Source organism: Cupressus sempervirens, chromosome 3, assembly GCF_028749045.1.
Source record: "Cupressus sempervirens isolate cs-2001-9-10 chromosome 3, ASM2874904v1, whole genome shotgun sequence".
NCBI lineage: Eukaryota > Viridiplantae > Streptophyta > Pinopsida > Cupressales > Cupressaceae > Cupressus > Cupressus sempervirens.
In genome coordinates this window covers 23,292,862-23,309,486 of record NC_143120.1, presented here as the reverse complement: position 1 = coordinate 23,309,486, position 16,625 = coordinate 23,292,862, and positions in this window count along the sequence as shown.

The window sequence follows — 16,625 nt, the reverse complement described above, 5'->3', positions numbered from 1 at the left end:
CATTTAAAAATTTGTAAAGAGTGTTTTCTTTTCTATTGTGGATTTTATTTAATTTCATTGATTTTCTTTCAAATAAATCAAGAAGAAAATGAAGAAAATGTCTACTATTGCTATGTTTGAAGGTTTTGAATTCTGCACATGGAAAATTAAGATACAGTTGCTTTTGATTGAAAAAAATCTATGGGATATTGTATGTGGGTTGGTGAAAACACTACAAGATTTTTTCTATAAAGAATAGAAGTAAATAGGAGGCTGGAGGTAGTGGAGGTTGGAGGATTTTTATCATCCCAAACTAGCTTCTCACTCAGAGATGATTATTGCATAAGAAGCAACTATTTGTGTCCCTGTAAAGTCAGGGCTTGGTAGATTCATCCCTGAAGAGAAGATGGGACTTGATAGATTTGTGTCCCTAAAGAAAAGAGGGGGCTTGGCTACATGGTTGTCCTTCTAAGAAGTAGGGGAGGGGGGCAAGATTTGAAGAATAAAGTTAGAGACACTCAAAGGAGATGTCAACTTTTAGAGGAAAGGCACCCATGTGTAGACATATTAGTGGTGATTATTTGTATGGCACTTGAGGATGCATTAGACACACTCAGAGGAGATGTGGACTTTTGGAGGAAAGGCATCTCATGTGTAGCACCAAAGGAGGCATTAGACACACTCCATGGAGATGTGAAATTTTGAAGGAACTATGTCTCATTGTGTAAGGGAGGTGGAAACAATCTTATTATGAGGACAACTTCAAGATTTATATTCTGAAGTTGGGATATGAGAGGAACTTTAGGATTAGGATTTGCAATTTGAAGTTGTAGAGAGAAAATCTACTTTCAAAGATTGGTGAAGGAGCTTCATCAAAGTTTCCAAAGGAATAATATTGGTGAAGGCTTTCACTTTTATTGGATTAATGTAATAAGGGGGGAATGTTGGACTTATTACATTAATTAGGTTAGTTTCTAATAAGCAAGAATGTTAGATCTATTGGATTAATATAATAAGGGGGGAATGTTAGATTTATTACATTAATTAGGTTAGTTTATAATTTTAGTTTAAATAAATAAATAAGTTAGATATATAGTTGCTCAGAAGTTATTCTCGCAGGTAGTTTTTGTAAGGGAAACTAAGGGTATATAAAGTTGTTCACATATCAATGTGAAATAATTTAGTATCAATTCTTTATGTATCCAAATGTATCCAAAAAAATTGAATTAATAAAATTAGTATTTTATATTTTTGCTCTTTCATTTTTCCTCAAGCTATTTATAGCATCATGGATTTTTTTTTAAGTGGGTTATCTTTGTTAATTTTTGGTAGCAACCAAACCATTTGGTCTACTAGTCATCCTTCCATCAAACCATTCCCAGTGATGTGATTGGTTGGCTAATTGTTGTTTCAGATTTCCATTAAATCTTCATAACAAATCACTAAGTTTTGTTTTCTTCTTTTCACAAGATGTATTAATGTTGTGAGATTAAATAGTATACAAAAACTTATAAGTCTATCCTTAGCATGTGAATTTTTAAAATAAAACATAGTGATTTCTCAAATGAGTATAAACTACTGTTGGAGTATTGGCATTTAGATTTATGAGGAAAGTGTTAAGTCTAGCTTTCCTCTCCACAAAACAATGACACAAATCTCACCTATATAACTCGATTTATCTAAAATATTTATGTGTTCAAGTAAGGTAGTAGTTTTTAAAAATCAGAAGAATCTATGTTTTCCTTCTAGTGTTCCAAACAAGCAAAATAAAATAAAAATGGAATTATTTTAATAGGGTTGTATACATGTTACAAAATTTGCACAAAGCATAACAAAATAAATCGATTTTCCATATTTGATTATACAAATCAATGATAGCCGAAAATGTAATATAATGAACAATTATGCTTACAAAACATTTTCCCCTACTTTTCAATACAAAAAAACTATACCTTATGTTATTCCTCCTTATCATCGATTTGTAGCTCTAAGTCTATATGACCCAACTAAATGTTTGTTTTTCTAGACTAAATAAATGGACATGGTTTGCAATGAAATGCCATACTATTTGATCAACACACTCATCATAAATAAAATAAAAATAAAGAACCTGGATGTCTTGGAAACCACTAAGTCCCTCAAGCTGCTCTTCTAAATTGATTTCCACCCTCCAACCACAACTTTCCTACTGCCTTTCTATTCCCTTGTTCCAAAGCTTCTACCACCTTTCTCTTCCTAGAAATTTAGTTAGTTCCCCATCTAAGGAAGACATCCCCTTATTGGTGTAAATACATATTTATTATTTACACATACTTAAGTTTACTTAAGTTAATGCATTATTTTATTATTTTATTTTGTGAGACACTTAGGAGTTTGTGTACCTTTTTGAGTTGTCATGTTGACAACACAAAAGTACGCAACTCTATTTTAGTACATGGTGTCTACAATACTGGAGTTTGCATCATTCACTAAGTTGTCATGGTGACAACATAGTTATTCACACTCCTTTTTTAGCACATGTTGTCTACAACACTGATTTGAGTGTTACACCCCTATAGGCTTATCCTCTCATCATCAAACTTACTTCCATGCTTAATGGAGGATAACCCATATCTGGTGGACATGTGCCTAGTTGTATGACTTATCATGTAGCTAATTCTGAGGCATTATAGATGTATCTTAGAGGCCTTTATATACAGGCACTCCTAGTGTACTCTTAACGCATATTGAATTGAATACATTGTTATTATGATCATACTCCTTTTTGGTCTACAGTTGTGCTTGTGTTTGAGTTCTTAGTTCTTGGGTGAATTTTTCCCTAAGGCAAATTCTTACACCCCTTCCTCTTATCTCCCTAGATTGATCCCCCCTCCTAAAAAATTGCCTTCCTCTAAAATAAAATGCTCCTCCATTTATGCCACAAACAAAGTAAGTTCATCAATTCAACTCCCACTACCCCATGGGATTTAGACTTACACTTGGCAAATAGAAATTTAAAACTTGCAGTTCAATTAATTCAACATTATCTAATTCATGACCATTTCAAGCTTTTCAAATTTGAGAACAAACTATTTATTACTATTTCAAATTAGAGCTTGCAATTACTAGTATAAAATAAATGAAGAGTATTATTTATTTTATAAATTTTAATTTTAATATTTCAAAAACAATAGAAAATCTACGCAATTTATTTAATATTTCAAAAGAAGTGAATACTAAATCTTTTCATTTAATCATTTATGTTACTCATTAATAAACCAAAATGTTTAATCCACCTAGATAAATCAAAATTCAAATCAAATGATTTGAAATCAAATAAAACTATGTGTGTGCGCATGCGCATGTGAACTACATCATACAAATTTTGAGTGAACCTTGCCGAGGAGATAAACTCCTCTACCTCAACCACCCTTCCACCTTCAGTAGCTTCACACTCACAAACTCAACATCACCCATTGCATCAGTAATGTCATCATCATAATAAATAAATAACATCTTAAATATGAAGTCACCTTTGGGGCTAACTTTAAGGTTTCGACAGGACCAAATTTGGTTGGATGACTTCTGGGGGGATTGAATCTAGCTAAAACCACATGGCGCTGACTAGAAGTCAAGTGGCATGTACACATCTGCAAGGATCCAACCAAATTGGATCCAATCAGACTAGGTCCATCTAGCCAAAATGACAAGAATTACATAAGCCACAAAAGGACAAATCTGCCAGTCATTTGCATCATATGAGCTTGCTGGAATTTTCGAGCAGGAAGAGCTACATGAGTCATTCAACCAGAACATGCATGTCAACAATTTCCCCAAAATTTTTAATATGTTTTAAGTTTTATTTTACGTTTTCTTAGATAGAAATATGATTTTTAATGTGTGTTTTTAATGTAGATTGTTTTAAAGAGTTCAATTCTTTTTATATTATTATACATTTATATTTTTAAATACTCTAATATTAGATAAAGTTTATAAAAGGTATTGAAATTTAGTAAAACTTAGAAATCATTAGAGAAATTAGATTAGTTGTAAAATATTATTTATAGAAAATTATATAGAAAATTTAGAAATAATTATAATAGTTACATATTTTGAAACTTAATAAAATATTAAAAAATATTAGAACAATTAGAACTTTTTGAAAATATTAAAAAAATTAGAAAATACTACAACAATTAGAAACTTTAGAAAACAATAGAAAAAAAAATTAAATATAGAAAATTAGTTGTATGTAAATTGGAGAATTTAAATGTTTTAATTTTGTTTTTATTAAAAATCATTAGAAATTGTTCTAAAGGTAAAGGTTTGGAAATGACTGCAAACTGGTAACTAAAACCATCATATTGAACTAAATCAAACTTTGTACCTCTTACTGTGAACAAAAATAAATTCTAATTGAAACCTTAACATTGAACCTTATAAATTATAGGCAAGAGCATAACTTAATGTTGAATGTAATTAAATCACAACATTAAACCTAATCAAATTTGAACTAAAACTCTTGCATTGAACCAAATTAGACTCTAACTCCTATATTGAACCTTAAATCAAAATATGTTGACCTAAACTGCTCTCTAAACCCTAAACCACTTTGTAACAAATATAATCTCAACACACACACACACACACACACACACACACACACACACACACACACACACACACACACACACACACACACACACATATATATATATAACTTACATAACTTCATCACTCCCAACCCTAAACTCCTTTCTCTAGATCTCAAACTTTTAACCCTCTATCCCTTTCTAACTTGTAAACTCGATATATCTCTATAAACTCTAAACTGCTCTCTAACTCCTAAACCCCATCACTCTTTAAACCCTAAACCACTCTCTAACCCCTAACGTAACTTCATCTCTCCAATCTCATCTCTCTCTATCTTACATAAACCTCATATCTTCCAACCCTAACCTTCTCTCTCTCTCTCTCTCTCTCTCTCTCTCTCTCTCTCTCTCTCTCTCTCTCTCTCTCTCTCTCTCTCTCTCTCTCTCTCTCTCTAACTTACATAACTTCATCACTCCCAACCCTAAACTCCTTTCTCTAGATCTCAAACTTTTAACCCTCTGTCCCTTTCTAACTTGTAAACTCTATATATCTCTATAAACCCTAAACTGCTCTCTAACTCCTAAACCCCATCACTCTTTAAACCCTAAACCATTCTCTAACCCCTAACATAACTTCATCTCTCCAATCTCATCTCTCTCTATCTTACATAACCTCATATCTCCCAACCCTAACCTTCTCTCTCTCTCTCTCTCTCTCTCTCTCTCTCTCTCTCTCTCTCTCTCTCTCTCCCTCTCTCTCTCTAACTTACATAACTTCATCACTCCCAACCCTAAACTCCTTCCTCTAGATCTCAAACTTTTAACCCTCTATCCCTTTCTAACTTGTAAACTCTATATATCTCTATAAACCCTAAACTGCTCTCTAACTCCTAAACCCCATCACTCTTTAAACCCTAAACCACTCTCTAACCCCTAACCTAACTTCATCTCTCCAATCTCATCTCTCTCTATCTTACATAACATCATATCTCCCAACCCTAACCTTCTCTCTCTCTCTCTCTCTCTCTCTCTCTCTCTCTCTCTCTCTCTCTCTCTCTCTCTCTCTAGGTAAGTGCAAGAAGTTGGGTCCCATTTTTGGGCAAAAAGTGGAAGTGTTTTTCCTATTTTTGATATTTTTGTCAATTGATGTCAAAATTTCAAGCATTTAGAGATTAAATATAAAAAAACTTCAAAAATAAAAATTTTAGTGTTCAGAATCTAGTTTTTGAATATGCAATTTATTTGTGTACCCATATGATAGATTTTGTTTTTGGTATAGATTTTTAAAAACCACTTTTTCAAAATGCTTGTTTCAGGATCATACCACACTCGTGTATGGACATCATAATTTGACACAAATAAATAAATTTTTGTAAATCCTTTTAAAGGGAGTTACCTAATACACCTAAGATTGATGAAAATCTTTTTTCTTAATTTTTTATTAAATAATTTATTTTTATTAATTATTAATTGGCTATAAAGGTAAATTTTAAAACCTCTCATGTATGGACACCATAATTTGATCAAAATTTCACTTTTTTCAAAAAATCTTTTTTTTTAACCTCAAAAGAATTGTATGTTGATTGATGCCATATAAATTAATTTAAGAAAAATTATAAAATAAAAAAGTTATTAAAGTTTTAGTGAACTTCACTATTTTACATTTAGGTACCACCTTTCATTAAAAATAATGCAAATATAGTAAATAAAATCATAGCATTGTAAAATTTATAGTTTTGAAATCAGGACAGTGAGAGCTCTAATGGGTTTTTGTTTCATAAAATAATTTGATCAGGAAGACCCTCTAAAAATTATGGCAAGGTGTGAATTTGTCAGTTCAATGCCTTAGCCAAATCTTGAGAGGTCTAGGCATAGGCTTGGTCTCACCAAGCCTATCCCAAACCAAAATTAGAGGTGGAAGAAAAAAATCTCGCCCAATGTTGTACGAAATAGGTACCTGTTATTTGAAATTCAAAAAATGGGTACCCATTTTGAAAATGTCAAATCGACATACAAAATCCCCCCAAAAAACAAAATTTTAAATTTTTAGAAACAGGTACCTGTTTCTAAAAAATACATTTTTTTTTATGTTTTCAAAAATTGGTTCCCATTTTTAGAAAATGAAAAATAGGTATTAAATATTTTTTTAAATGGGTGCCCATTTTTTTAAATCTAGGATTGAGTGCCTGAGCCTGAAATGGGTACCCATTTTTTAAAAACGAGTACCCGTTTCTAAAGGACTACAATCTTAATCTGCAAACTTTCGCAGAATTGAGATGCAACTCCTTACTTGTACCCTCTCTCTCTCTCTCTCTCTCTCTCTCTCTCTCTCACATAATGTCATCTCTCCCACTCCCAAACCAATCTCTCTAAAACCTAAACCACTCTCTAACCCCTAAACCCTATCTCTCTAAATACGAAACTTCTCTGTAACTCCTAAAACCCATCTTTGTAAACCCTAAACCACTCTCTAACTCCTAAACCCCATCTCTCTAAACCCTAAACATCTCTCTAACCCCATTTAATCCTGAATGTAACTTCATCTCTCCCATCTCATCCCTCTCTCTCTCTCTCTCTCTCTCTCTCTCTCTCTCTTACATAACTTCATATCTCTCTCTCAACCTCATCTATCCCAACCCTAACCCATAATCCCTAACACAACTTCATCTCTCCCCTCTATCTCTCTCTAACTCCTAAACCCCATTGTGCTAAACCCTAAACCACTCTCAAACTCCTAAACCCCATCTCTTTAAACCCTAAATCACTCTCTAAATCCTAAACCCTATCTCTTTAAACCCTAAACTACTCTATAAGTCCTAAACCACATCTCTCTAAACCCTAAACCGCTCTCTAACCCCATCACTTTAAACCCTAAATTTCTCTCTAAGTCCTAAACCCCATCTCTCTAAACCCTAAACCACTCTCTAAGTCTTAAACCACATCTCTCTAAACACTAAACCATTCTCTAACCCCCTAATCTCTTTAAACTTCTCTCTCTTTGTACAACTTACATAACTTCATCTCTGCCAACCCTAACCTCTCTCTCTCTCTCTCTCTCTCTCTCTCACACACACACACACACACACACACACACACACATAACTTCATATATCTCTCTCTCACACACACATAACCTCATCTATCCCAATCCTAACCCATAATCCCTAACATAGCTTCATCTCTCCCCTCCATCTCTCTCGAACTCCTAAACCCCATCGCTCTAAACCCTAAACCACTCTCTAACTCCTAAACCCCATCTCTTTAAACTCTAAATCACTCTTTAAATCCTAAACACCATCTCTTTAAACCCTAAACTGCTCTTTAAGTCCTAAACCCCATCTCTCTAAACCCTAAACCACTCTCTAAGTCCTAAACCACATCTCTCTAAACACTAAACCATTCTCTAACCCCCTAATCTCTTTAAACTTCTCTCTCTTTGTACAACTTACATAACTTCATCTCTGCCAACCCTAACCTCTCTCTCTCTCTCTCTCTCTCTCTCACACACACACACACACACACACACACATAACTTCATATATCTCTCTCTCTCACACACACATAACCTCATCTAACATAGCTTCATCTCTCCCCTCCATCTCTCTCGAACTCCTAAACCCCATCGCTCTAAACCCTAAACCACTCTCTAACTCCTAAACCCCATCTCTTTAAACTCTAAATCACTCTTTAAATCCTAAACCCCATCTCTTTAAACCCTAAACTGCTCTTTAAGTCCTAAACCTCTCTCTAAGTTCTAAACTGTATCTCTCTAAATCCTAGACCGCTCTCTAACCCTATAATTCCTAAACTTCTCTCTCTCTCTAAACTTTACATAACTTAAGATTCTCCCAACCCTAGCCTCATCTCTCTCTCTTTTTAGATCTCAAAATTTTAACCCTTTTTCTCTCTCTAACCCCTAGAACCCATCTCTCTAAACCTAAACCACTATGTAACTTGTAAACCCCATCTCTCTTAACCCTAAACTACTCTCTAACTCCTAAACCTATCTACTAATTAGGAAGTTTCTGATACATATGGTCGGGATCCTCTTTATCTTTAATAACCTCCAATAGCTTTTCATGCTCCTTGATATCTAACCTCCACTTTGGTTTGCTACATCCTTTTTTTGGCATAATGACAAATTGAATCATTGTGGCTAAAACCAAGTGACTATAATGTAAAACTTTTTGGCCAAGCATGTATTCAATAAATTGAACGCCATTGTGGTCAATTTTTGTTTTCTGATAATAGGTGCCTACAAAATAAGATTTATACTTCATTTAGTATTCTTAATAATATAGAAAAGAAATAATTATTTACAATTAATTTGTCACTCTCTAATTAGTTTTATACATCTCATAAGAGGATAATTTATACCTTCTATAACAACTGAACCAATTGGATATGATTGGTTATCATCATCTGAACATGGTTCAATCAACTTGATTTTCACTTTTGTGCATCTAAGTAAATAATAATCCGCACCTTCTACATTTTGAGGATCTGAATTCACAACAAAGATTTCACCTACAAATGTACAAAAATAATGGAAACTGTAAATAAAAAAATATGAAGAAAAATTAATATAAAAATGAAATACGTTTGTAGAAACTCACCTAGAACAATTAAATTATAAATGCAATCATAATCAGCTGAATACATTGGATTATGAATGTCTTTGTCATTGTCATCTTCTTCATAAGGGTTACTTCTAATTATGTTTGTCCATGTCCATTCAGAGAAATAGCCAGTCACAATATTTTCGCATTTACCCATTGCATTATTTTGAATGCACACATCACAAAAACATTATTTTTCTCCTACTTGAATTACTGGAGGTTTGTGTTGTCTAATAGTCATCAGTTGATGCAATCATCTAATTCCAACATTGGGTTGAAAACTGTAAGGATTTGATCAATCAATATTTATAACACATTAAATTGGCAAGTATTTATGTCAATAATCAAAATATTTAAGTAATCATGTCAAAGAAAAATGGAAAGCTTACCTTTCACTTCCCAAAAATACATTTATTATATGTTGTATCACGAGGAGAAAAACAAGATTTGCACCATTCAACAACTTTATTTGCCTTGTTTATGTTTGCACTTGTATAGGAAAGAAAATTGTATCAATTTTAACAAAATATAAAAGAACTATCTAGCAGATGGTCATATACGTCAAATTTGATTAGTACATAACAATATTATACCTGAAAGTTCATGTTGGTGAAGTGCACGCTTTACACATGCTCCTAGTCCATCATGCTCTCCTTTTCCATGACCACTTTCAAAGAAGCTCCAAAGAAACTTAACATTTCATTTCACATGTTGTGTTGCAAGCCAATTGAATGCTTTAGTAGACTTAAATTTCCCTAGGAAAAAAATAAAATAAATTTATTAGTAATTAAATCTATATATAATTAATTATTCAAATAATTAAATATGTGCATGAAATTTTAAAGTTTAACTTTCGAATACACATACCAGCACAACCATCAAACCATATCCAATGTTCTGAAGCATTTATCCCATGATTTGTGAGATCATCAAAAAAATTCCAAAACAATGAGCTAAATAGCTCCTATCATGAACCCTATCATCACTAAGATAAAAATAGAACTCCTTGATGATAATACATTCATCTGGATCAATAATTTCTACCCCATCCACCTCAAATTGCACATGTCTATAGGAAACTTGTATAAAAATTGTAATTTGATTTGAGTGAAAATATTTAGCATGAATTTCAGATTGAGGGGAAAAAGTATAGTTTTTAGAGAAGTCTATAATTGATAGAATACATGCTAGTGGAAAACAATTTTTTGAATCTCGAAACTGTTTGGTTTTCCATCTTGCACCATGACAATGTTGGATGTGTGAATAAATCATAGTTCTAAATTTATCCATAAACTGACCATATGATAAATTTCTCTTCTTCAAATCTTTTTTTTTATTCTTCTCCATTCCTTGTTCTATATATCTCATACTCAAATCTACTCCACACAACTAGTGTTGAAACATCAATATTGTTCATTTCATATGGAGATTTTAGCAACTCTCCACAATTTGTACATGTATTTTTTATGCATTGTACATTAAATTCATCTAACTCTTTAGCATTATCACAAAAAAAAGACTTGACAAATTGTGTTGTGCTTCTAGGAATTATCACATCCAGCTTAAGTGTTGCCATAGCTTTTCTAAAAAATTGCAAATAAAGATGAAACTCAACATGATTTTGACAATAGCAAGTTATACGTACAAGTAATTCACTTTATGTTGTGTCTACAAAGTGTTTTGGATGTGCTGTTTTTCATAACTGTCTCTTCATATTTGATCTGTATAGTGTCTCTTGAATTGGAAGAAACACGTGACTGGCTGGTCCAATATTCAACAACCTATCTTCTAACATCTTGATAAATTATATCCTTTTGAGGAAGTTGACAAATATTAACCTAGTTCTTTTCAATGTTCTCATCAAGAAAATTTCTCCTTTTTATGTATCTTTGAATAGTTCTTCTAGATAGATTGAGCATTTCATAAATTGTTTAAACTTGGTTTGTTTGTGACAAGTCCTTTTTTGTAATCATAGTCATCAATGCTCTCTATGCAACACTTAAATCAACTACTTGACTTTTGTTATCAATAGCATTTAATGCATCTCTCAAATTTTGAACTATTGTTACCTTCATATTATCTTCTAAGATTTTCTTATTGTTCACACCTAACAACTCTAGGAAAGGACTCATTTCTCTTTTCCTAAATAATCTGACAAATAATTGTGCTTTAGCAATCAGAGATTTATTTTCAAAAAATTCCTCCCACATATTTTTTAGATGTATCTTACTTGTGTTTCAGGCATCATGTGTTCAGATAATTCAATTTCTCTAAAAAGAGAGTCTTCATCCATCTCCACCAAATTTTCCAAACATAAACCATATTTGATGTAGGACCATCTAGTGGTGTAAGGGCAATCTTGTATCACCCAAAAAATGCTTAGTATTAGTTTTTGTTTAAAGTGTTTTCATTTCTGGATACCCATTTGGGTCAAATAAAGGTTCCAACTCTCATAGTTCCACTATTGGTTTTCTGGGTTAGAGTTTTTGAGCAACTTGGGATACAGACCAATGCAGAAAATAAGTGAATTTGTAATTGGGTCATAATTATGATGAGTTAGAGAGTATAATTTTGAGGGATGATTATAATTTTAATTTAAAGCACTCTAGAAAAAGAATCAGGTCAAAAGGCTTTACAATTTGAAAGTTATTGCAATTTTAAGTTGCCTAGAGACCTCCTAAGAGCACTTCAAAGTCAGATTTGAGGCACTAAATGATCTTGTACGAGCCCAAAAAATGTGGGACAAGTGAAACTGGTCCATAGGCCTATTGAGCACTTAGAGAGCTTTCTGGAAATGTAAATGGTTCATCAATAAGAGTCCCAAATCAAAAGTTATGCCTCCCAGAAGTTAGACTACCATTTCTAGATTCTTCTAATTTTACACTGACTTCTGACATGATTTCTAGAACCTTTTGTTTTGGCAGTGGATGCCAAATGGCATATTCTAAAATATATTCCTAACCCTAAACCTAATTGGGATTTATTCAAGAACATTTCTGGCATTATAAATGTAGTGTTTGGTGGAGTTTGGGAGAAGGTACTGTGAGAAGGGTTTTCTCCAGAATTTGATAACATTTTAAGCCCATAGGGCATGTCGTGGAGTCTATTTTTGTTGTACTGAATGTAATAGTATATCATTTCTAATAATAATATTCCCCTTTCCTGTTGCATTCATGTTATCTTGGGTTGTGCCCCCATCAATATTTTTCAAATGTCCTACTACTTGGAACTTCAACATGATCTTCTTCACCTTCAATCAATGAATCTTCAATTGGTAACTCTATATTATGTTTTGTCCATCCTTTCTTCTAGTCATCTCAGACTTGATCATATCTTTTTTCTTTTTTCACTTTATTTCCCATTGCACAAAAACTTGAATAGAGAGCTTGATATCACTTGCATACAAAAGACTTCCAAATTCAATTAAATAAATACTAGTAGATCATAGACAACTTAGAAAAAACTTTCAACTTTAGAAGCTTATTATATTTGACTATCTATAACACTACAAAATCTTAAGACAAGTAGTTGCATTAAAGCATTGCTAAATTTAGATTAAACAATTTATTAAATATATTAAATAAATTGAATAATTTAACTATTTAATAATTTCAATAGTTTTCATAATATTTTGCAACACCTAAATTCATTCTAATAATTTATTTAAATCAAATTAATTAATCAATTTCAATACAAAAATAACTTTAAAAATCTAATTTCTAAATATTTCTTCAATAAAATTTCATGTAAAAGTTTACTTTTTTCTATTACAAATGCAATTATGAATTAAATATAATATTTTAAAAAAAAATGCTTTACCTTTAAAATAAAAAGCCTATTTTATTGAATTAAATATAACAATTTAAAAATAAAACTTTACCTTTAAAATTAAAAAACTTATTTTATTGAATTAAATATAACAATTTAAAAAATAAAACTTTACATTTCAAATAAAAAACTAATTTTATTGCTTAAAGGCACTCGCACATGTGACCTTGTGCGAATGACTTTTGGGTTGTATGAATCTGGTTGGATCCAGTCCAACTAGACTTGATCTGGTCAGAACTGTTTATGTGTCATCCGATGTGGCACTTTCTTACATGTTTTTTGAAATTCTAAATAACTTAACACTTCGGAGGCCAATTTCATGATTAGAATTTGGGGTTTCAAAAAGAATAAAAAATACCACTAGATATAACTTGTAGTCAAAATTATGCCAATATAAATTTTTTTTATAGGTGACACAATATCGATTACAATAATTGCAAAATAATGCAAGTAAGTATTTCAACATTGAAGATGATGCACATTCTGAAAAATATAAAAATTAGTAGATTATAATGAAAAAATTTAAAATGATGAATTGTTCTAGAGGAGAGAGTCCTCTTCGATAATATATAACATTTGTAATGCTTAACAAAGATTTACTAGGGAAAAGATGGTAGAAATAAAAAACTATTAAATTATGAAAAGTTCAAGTTTAAATAGCTATAACAAACAAAATATACAATATTTTTGAAAATTTATTTTTGATAGTTCTAGGTACATATGTTGTCAACAACATACTTCAAATTTAGATGAAAATACATTTATTTGAAGTTATTTCTGTGGTGGAAACTATAACCCCTAATTTGCTTGATTTTTAACACTATAAAAAAAGGTCATTGAAAATTATAAAAACATACTATTTTAATTTTTTAATTTAAAAAAAAAATAACATACATAGACTTTATCCTTTTATACACATTTCATCAGTTTACACCAACTTAAAATTCAAAATACAAATATGACTTTTATATTGTTGAATTTTAACACTTTTTTTGATGTTAGCCATTTCCTTTGTAAAAGGGTGACAAATGTTTGTACTTTTACCCGAATTTTAAAATATTCAACATACATCATTGGATATAAACATGTAAATGCAATCACAATTTTAACCATCATGTCAAAATATCATAATATCAACATATTACGACTATCATAATGATTATTAAATTAAATTACCCATCCAATAACATCCATAATAAAAGTCTAATTAGAGTCTATAAAGTATTCAACTCAAGCTGAGTCATACAAAGTAAATCAACATTCATAATCAAACAAGGTCTTCATCATATAAAATAAAGAAACGAAAACCACAAGTTATATAGTCAGAACACATTTCGACCAAAAACATATCAACTATCATTTTAAGTCGAACACATAATGACTTAATGTCTAGCTCACACAAATTGATGAAAAGATAAAATTCCCCAATTGAGGTCAACCAACCTAATCTACTAAGTCAAAAAGTGTCGACGATCTCCTACCAAATAGGAGTCATACAAGGTGGGTCATGATAAATCCTCATCTCTTAGACTTTTTTTAAACACTTAAAATGCTTAATGTATGCTCCCACTTTTGATGTATGTTTTAACTCATTAGTGACTACATTGTCTATGAAAATCAAGTTTCAAATTATAATTTAATGATGAGAATAACTTGTTGAAGAAGATGCATATTGGGAACACTATCAAAATGCTGCAAATTATGGGCAAATGGGCTGGTATAGATGTACTTGGTTTATTAGTTCCTTTGTAGTAGAGAACTATTGCCTAGGCTTAGACTTAACTGTTGATTAATACATTTACTTACAACCAATCACAATGCTTCTTCACCCTATTCTAATGTTTCATTTCATTATTTCCTACTTTATTAATTGAACAAGATGATCGACAATTAGGGATAGAATGTGTATTTCATCACTTTCACAAATTTCAACCTAAGAGTAGATGCGAATATCAAGGTAAATATCTTGAGATTAGAGTTGTTGCAGATAGTTGGTCGCATGACTACCATTGTCTTTGGCAAAGTTGGAAATTAGATATGTGACCTGTGAGATGTGCCCAAAAAAAAAGTCTTCCCCTTCATGCAAGTGAGATGTGTGACCTATGTGTTAAGCTCTATGCATGGATTTTTAAAATGAGAATAATTAATAAAAAATAGAAACATCATTCAACATCATGAATGTTTATGTCCTTCATTTTAACCAGAATGCTCGATGTGTAAGCATAGTTTATACAATATTGGGTAGGCTAGGGTTCTATCATTCCTATATGGAAAAAAATAATGATACACCACATCCTAATCATGGAAGAGCATATTAAGGACATTGAAAATGAGAGCCACAAGGAAATTCTCAAGTATGCCAATATTTGATTGTTGCTTTCACTATATGTTGTTTTAATTGCTGGTTTTGGGGGACATCTTAATGAATTATATGCCCAAGTCTTGTTTGAGAAGTTATAGCACTGTATTTCATCATTTATCAAGGTAAATCAGTAACTTTGGTCATCAAAGGCATGTTTGGGAGGTCTGTTGTAGTCCGATCAAAATGAAAGCTAGCCGTGGTCAACATAGTTTTGAGATTGGAGAAAATTTCAAATTTGTTCAACTTGATGTTGTAAGCCAGATTTAAACTAAATGAGAGAAATGAAGCATTATAGATTATGCTAAAATGATTTTGTTGAGGGTTCACTAAAAAATTGCTCTTAAAATTGGTTTATGATGAACTATCTCCTGGCATCATTTCAGAAGATGCAGACAATCAAGTAAGATAGGATGGTCACTTGGTTTAAATCAAGTGCCTATTTAAAATCAATAATGATAAGTGCACTCTAAGATTGTCTATAAATGCACTTTTTAACTTTCACTTCTCTATATTTGGTTTTCAATTGACTTTCTCAAAGGAAAAATTCTAAATGATTTGCAAAAAAATCCTATTGGCAAGATTTTCAAACTTTGATTAAAAAACTATTGATAATTATATAATATTCTTCATCAATTAAGCTTTGATAGAAATGAGTTGATCCCTTAAGTGTTAATCTATTAAATTCTCATCCTAATTAGATGCTAACAATGATCCACCCACCCAAATTTATAAAAAATATCATTATTTTTAAAATGTTGGGCCAACATTTCAGAAAGATATTTTGTTTATATAGAGTGTGCGAGAAGGTTAGTGGTATTTCAAATTTTTGGTTGGAAATAATGAAATTTAAAGCCATTCTGGTTGCTGATTTTGGGATTAAATTTTCTCAAATGACGATGGTAAAAAATTGTGATTCCAAACATTGAATATTTTTGGCCTCGACTTGTTAAAAAACAAAGATCCTATATATGCAGTAGATTTAGAAGAAATCTTCCAAATGAAAAAATATTGCATGCCTTTGATAGAGAATCTCCTTTCTCCATGATTTCTTCTTAATTTAAAAATCAAAACAATGTGTTCTCCTGTGGTCTGTCTTGGTCTGGTGGGGCTAGTGTAAAGACTGACTACATAGTTTGATGAGGTTTCTTTAAAGAGCGATTAAATAGTGAAAAAAAAAAATTAAACATATAAAACTTTAAATATTTGTATCTTTACCATTTTAAAAATTTCTTTGCTACATGGCTATGCTCATCTTGTCTTTTTGAT